This window comes from Trachurus japonicus, chromosome 18 (genome assembly GCF_045865225.1).
Source record: "Trachurus japonicus isolate A0001 chromosome 18, Traja_1.0".
Classification (NCBI taxonomy): Eukaryota; Metazoa; Chordata; class Actinopteri; order Carangiformes; family Carangidae; genus Trachurus; species Trachurus japonicus.
Window position 1 is genome coordinate 7,075,576 of NC_140924.1, and position 6,000 is coordinate 7,081,575.

At 46.4% G+C, this 6,000-nt stretch overlaps 1 pseudogene; it reads left to right on the forward strand.

Moving 5' to 3' along the window:
- The first annotated feature begins 556 nt into the window (after positions 1-556).
- Positions 557-5,302, forward strand: LOC146968569 (disintegrin and metalloproteinase domain-containing protein 17-like; annotated as a pseudogene).
- The last annotated feature ends 698 nt before the right edge of the window (positions 5,303-6,000 follow it).

Below are 6,000 nucleotides of genomic sequence, written 5' to 3' on the forward strand. Positions count from 1 at the left end.
TCTATGCTTGAATATCCTTGTTATTAACTTTTATGCCTTGTTTTCTGCTGAATGTTTGTATTGTTGTGTATATTTGCTATTGTCTTTTAACCTATCTTTTCTCCCTCACAGCCCCCCCCCATCAAGAAGCTTATGCCTCTTGTCAGGCCATCATTGTAAATAAGAACATGTTCTTAATTGATTTCGCCTGGTTAAATAAAGGTTAAATAAAAAAAAAAACACGCGCACACACACACACACACACACACACAGCATCAACACACTGCTGCGTCACAGCTCCACCTGAGCGACAGGCAGCATCACTCCCTCTCTCTTTGTCAGCTGTAAAGTGACTGAGTGTGAGAGTCTGTGAGGGTCCAGATACTATAAACATGAATGGAACAGCACCTACCCCCTTTCATGTTACCTTGACAACAACATGTTGACTGATAATTTACAGTTTACTTTCAGAAGCACAAGGTGTGTGAGGGACAGACTCACAACAACAAATGCTCTTGGATCAGATCTGATCAAATCATCTAACAATAACCAAAAAACTACACGTGTGTGTGTTGTTATGTGTGTTGTGACAGGAAACAGCAGCGAGTGTCCTCCTCCTGAAAACGCTCCCGATAAGACGGCGTGTCTGGACAGCGGCGAGTGTCTGGACGGGGAGTGCGTTCCTTTCTGTCAGGCCGTCCTGAAGCTGCAGCCCTGCGCCTGCAACGGTAACGACCACACCGGCGTGAGACCAAGGTGGTGGTGGTGATGATGATGATGATGCATCCGTCTCAGTCTTGTATCTGTTCCCTCTCGTCTCTATAGAAACCAACGCGTCGTGCAGAGTCTGCTGCCGGAGCACCAGCGGCATCTGCGCCCCCCACCAGGACAAGACGGGCAACTTCCTGTTCCTGCGTAAAGGGAAACCCTGCACCGTGGGCTTCTGTGACGGAGTGGTGAGTGGAAACACACACACACACACACACACACACACACACACACACAGCAGCTTTAAAACACATTGAAGACAAACTTCTAGCTCAACTACTATGAGTGTGAAAACTATTTATTTGGAACTGAGTTTAGGTGTAATCACAAAGAAATGGCTTAAACCATCTGTTGATGAATGGTATGACATCACACTCATTCCAAATTTGAAGACATCTGAAAGCATTGGAAAGGTATATTTCCCTGAAAAGCCCCTCTTTTGTTTAAAGCAGATATCAGTGGAATGTTTTTGTTAATATAAGTCCTAAATAGTCCTATTTTCCGTCAGCAATCACTTACATGAAGTATTTCAGCCTAAACACGAGTCTCTCCGTCACTCTGCTCTGCTGTAACCCGAGGAGAAAATTTTCCTTGTGGGATACAAGTGTTATCCAATGAGGGGAGAGAACGGCATGAAGGGCTGTGTGTGCAGCCAAGGGATGCGCGTGAATGTGGTGACGTAGCACGAGGACCAATTGATGCCTGACAAGGGCGGGGGCTGCTAACTCATGGTGCGTTCAAGGAAACTCGTACTTTGTGTTTTTCCTTCCTGTGAAGTCATACCAGTTCGATCTGGTACGAGTTCACGGGTCGGAAGTTACGAGTGGCCGTTATAGGGAACTTTCACAGACAACAGGACGGTAAAAACACGAGCTACGGGTTACCTGGAACGCTACCAAGTCGTAGTTGTGACTTGAAGCTGTAACTTACGGTTTCAAAAGCCTGCCTTGAACACAGCATTAGCCGAAACGGCCGTGCCGCTGTTATCTGCTTTAAGTTTTTGGTTAATTATTTATTTCCTTGTGTTATTATAATAGAAAACACCCCATGTTCACGTGTTATTATATAAAATGCTTTGTAAAAGGGGGAACCCCCCCCCCCCCAAAAAAAAAAAAACACATTAAAGACAAGCGGGATGTGAGTGTGTGTAGGTGGGTTTACATGGAGACTTTTTCCTCTTTCTGATTGAATCCTTTCTGAATGAGTCTTTCAGGTCAACTGTTTACATGATTTTATTTTATTGTTTTATACTTTTGATCGATTTAAGAAAAGGTTTATTCTGCCTCTGTGAAACCGAATGAAACTTGATTTGGTTTGGGCTTGTTTGTTGTGATTGAGCTGTTTATATGGAGCATTTTCATTCAGTTTGGACTCTAAACCGAATCTAATCTGAATATTTGGCTCCATGTAAACAAAGCTTGTGTGTGTATGTGTGTAAACACAGCTTGTGTGTGTGTGTGTGTGTGTGTGTGTGTGTGTGTGTGTGTCTCCTGCAGGGGAAGTGCATGAAGCAGGTGCAGGACGTGGTGGAGCGTCTGTGGGACTTCATCGACAAACTGGACATCAACACGTTTGGGAAGTTTCTGGCCGACAACATCGTGGGGTCGGTGGTGGCGTTCTCTCTGCTCTTCTGGGTTCCTATCAGCATCCTGGTCCACTGTGTGGTGAGTCGCTCCGTTCTGTCTCTGTCAGGAACTAAACTACACACTGTCAGTCACACTGTCTGACTGACGCGTTACAGAGACGTATTACCACTGTATTTTCATGAGTATTAAGGGATTAAGGTGCTACAGACAGAATCTGAAGATGATAAAGTCTTTCCTGTCTTTAGTCTGTATAGATCAGGTGGACAGTCATTTAAATATATATTTTATAAGATGTGCAGAGATTAGTTTAGTTTACTCTTGTCTTTTGTCTTTTCTTCTGTGAACAACCTCCTTCAGGATTAATAAAGTTTCTTTATCTTCTTCTCTCAGGACAAGAAGCTGGATAAACAATACGAGCAAACCACAAAGTCTCTGTTCTTCCCCAGTGTGAGTATCTGATTGTGTGTATTTTAGGGATGTCACAATTACTTGTTTTTCACAATTAAAGCTTCAGTTGGTAACAATTATTCAGTCATATTTGCTGGAATTGTCACTATATTCTGATGGTCAGACATTAAATGAGTAATTTAGGACAAAATCCAACTCCTCTGGCTCCACCTACAGCCTGTAATCGTATTTGCCAAAATCCACCGCGCCCGACGATTCTCCACCAGTCAGGTAGAGGGAGCAGGAGGAGCAGCCAATCGCCGCTCCTACACGTCGTGCTATGGATACGGTACATCTTTTTTTTTTTTTTTTTTTTCTCTGTGGGTGCGTTCATGGCTACTTTGTGTGTGTCTGTGTGTGTGTGGGGCGCTTGGCAGAGGTTCATAAAGGGACCTGACGGAGTATTGTCTTGAAATTTCCGACCAAGTCGCGGAGTTTACTTTCACTTTCGTCAACTTACCAACTGGAGCTTTAATGCAATGAAATTGCAGCGAAAGGAGGAAAATACTGCATGTCTGATATGAATCATCACCTGCAGGATACCCACCTGGCTTTGTAGCCAAAGTAAAAGAAATTACACAGTAAATGGGTTAAATTACGTTAATGTCAATTGATCTAACGTAACACTGAATTGGTAGGAATTGAAATGTCATTCGTAAGAAAAATTATTTAAAAAAACTTCCTGTCCTCTGAAGGATTTAATATTTTGTTTATATAATTAGAATGCAATTATATTTTCACTGTATTTGGTTCCTGAACATTCAGACTCATTAAGATGGTGAGACCTGATGTGGATGAAGAGGGAACAAAGGAGCGGTGGCTTTTGTAAAGTGAATATATATATATATATTTTTTTAAAGTATATTTTTTGGGCTTTTATTGCCTTTAATTGATAGTGCAGTCGAGAGAGAGACAGGAAATGGGGAGGCAGAGAGTGGGGGAATGACACGCAGGAAAGGGCCGTCCGACGCGGGACTCGGGACAGGACTGAGCCTCAACATGGGGCGGCAGCTCTACCCAGTGAGCTAAATGCCGCCCCATATTTTGGGGGTTTTAAGATGAATTTAGACACGTGAACACATCACAGTTCCCTCTGAGATCTGACTGAGAGAGGAGGTCGACATGTTGACGTCAGTTGAACATTAAAAAATCTAAAAGTCTTCTCCTTTAAAGAGGAACTATGCAGCATTTGTCCCTTAATTAACCAGCTCCAGAGTCCTAGTGCTGGTTAAATCAATGACTTGTAACTAGTTCCAGGGAGGCGTGTTGCTGCGTCCTTGTTTATGACAGATAAGACTACACAAATACACACACATGGTAACATGGTAGATGATAAATAACCTTATCCACCGCTCCATGGATTAATTTCTCACCGGCTTCGTTGTTGAAAACAAATGCACATGGAGGAGAGGAGGGTTAGAGACACAGAGAGTTCATCTTTAAAGTCCCCCTCCCCCTTTTTGGTCATTTTAAAACCAGCAGCTCATTAGCAATGCAGCTCTGGAGGGTGGGCGGAGACTGCGCTGCTCTGCACCCGCCCAGCCACCTCCTCGCACCCCACCCCCCCCCCGCTTGCTGACAGCTGGACATTGTACAATTACAGATTCAGCGCGTTTAGCGTAAAACTCCACACTGGGAATCGACCCCAGACTGGAACACAGTCCTTGCTCACGGTGCAAGCTGCTCTACCAGGTGAGCTATACCTGTTACACCTTGACAGCTACACCGAGCTGCCAAGTCTTTCACCTCTGGGCCAGATGCAGAGCGGGGCGGGAGCTTGTAGCACTAGTGCCCTCCCCTGGAGCTGTGACACGTCAGCTCCAGTCTCCCTGAAACTGCCAGTTTGCGTCTGCCATTGGTTCACAGCAGTTTGAAGGCAGAAAAACTCTGAAATGCAATTTTGCACTTCCTTTTCTGCTGCTATGTGCTCTAACACAAGAAAAATGCCACAGGAACATGTGAAAAGCACGAAAAACACGATTTTCATGGGAGGGGGTCTTTAACCATCAAACTCGGACTGACTGACTCTGACTCTGTTCATTTTCCCAGAATGCCGAGCTCCTGAGCAGCCTGGAGTCCGCGTCCGTCCGGATCTTCAAGCCTCCGACCTTCCCGACCACCAACCTGCGCTTCCAGCCGTCCGGTCCGCAGCAGACCAGCACGCCGCCGGTCTCCGGCTTCGGCTTCGGCCCCGGTCCAGACTCCTGCTGTCATCTTCCTCACCATCCTCCTCCTCCTCCTGCGGTGGCGGCCCCTCCTCCCCCTCCTCCCCCCTCCTCCTCCTCCTCTGGACTCCCCCCGCATGGCCACCATCCAGGAGGACCCGAGCTTCGACTCCCACCTGGACGAGGAGGCGCTGCAGGAGGCGTTCGGCCGCCCGGCGCAGCGCTCGGAGCAGCGGCGGCGCTCCTTCGAGGACCTGACGGAGACGAGCGCGGTGAGTCGCAGCGAGAAGGCGCTGATGTTCCGGCTGCAGAGGCAACACCAGATCGACACCAAGGAGACGCAGTGCTGAGGGACGGGACGGGACGGACGGGACGGACGGTGCCCGGTTTGTCCCGCTCACGTCCTCCTCCTGTGCTGGTTTCACAAACTTTTACGACTTTTTTTATTTTTTATTTTCTTAAAGCGGCTCCGTCCTGAAGCCGCCGCACTGACGCTTTGTTGCTGCAGCAGATCTCAGTCTGGTCACATCGAGACACATTCAATCAGAAAAACGTTTTTATTGAATTTAAAGGACAATTCCAGGCGAATTCAACTCGGGGGTGTATTTTCATATCATTTTAGGTCTAAAAGAATGAATCTGAAGATTTTCAGTTTAATTGCTCCTGTTTTGTGGTAGTTGCATCTGTCCCCGCGTCCCCACGGCAGCAATGAATGGGAGTGGATGTAAGTTCCGCTGTTTAGGCTGTTTCCAGCCCTCAAAGCCGCAATTTTTTTCCACAGACAGCGTCAGATGGCGACTCAAACATGCACCGAGAAGTTTATTTACTTCAAGCAAGCCGACATGTTTGTAAAACTAGATCCAATTCAAAGTCTCCCGGAGTCTCGCGCGAGACCCAGTTGCTGTGTGCGGTGTGTTCAGGTGCAGTGGGAAAAGCTACCGTTTGTGTCATAAACACAGGAATATCAACTCTTTACTTGCTTCAAGTAAAAAAAACTTCTGGGCGCATGTTTGAGTAGCCATCTGACGCTGTCTGTGGAAAAAAATGTACACTTC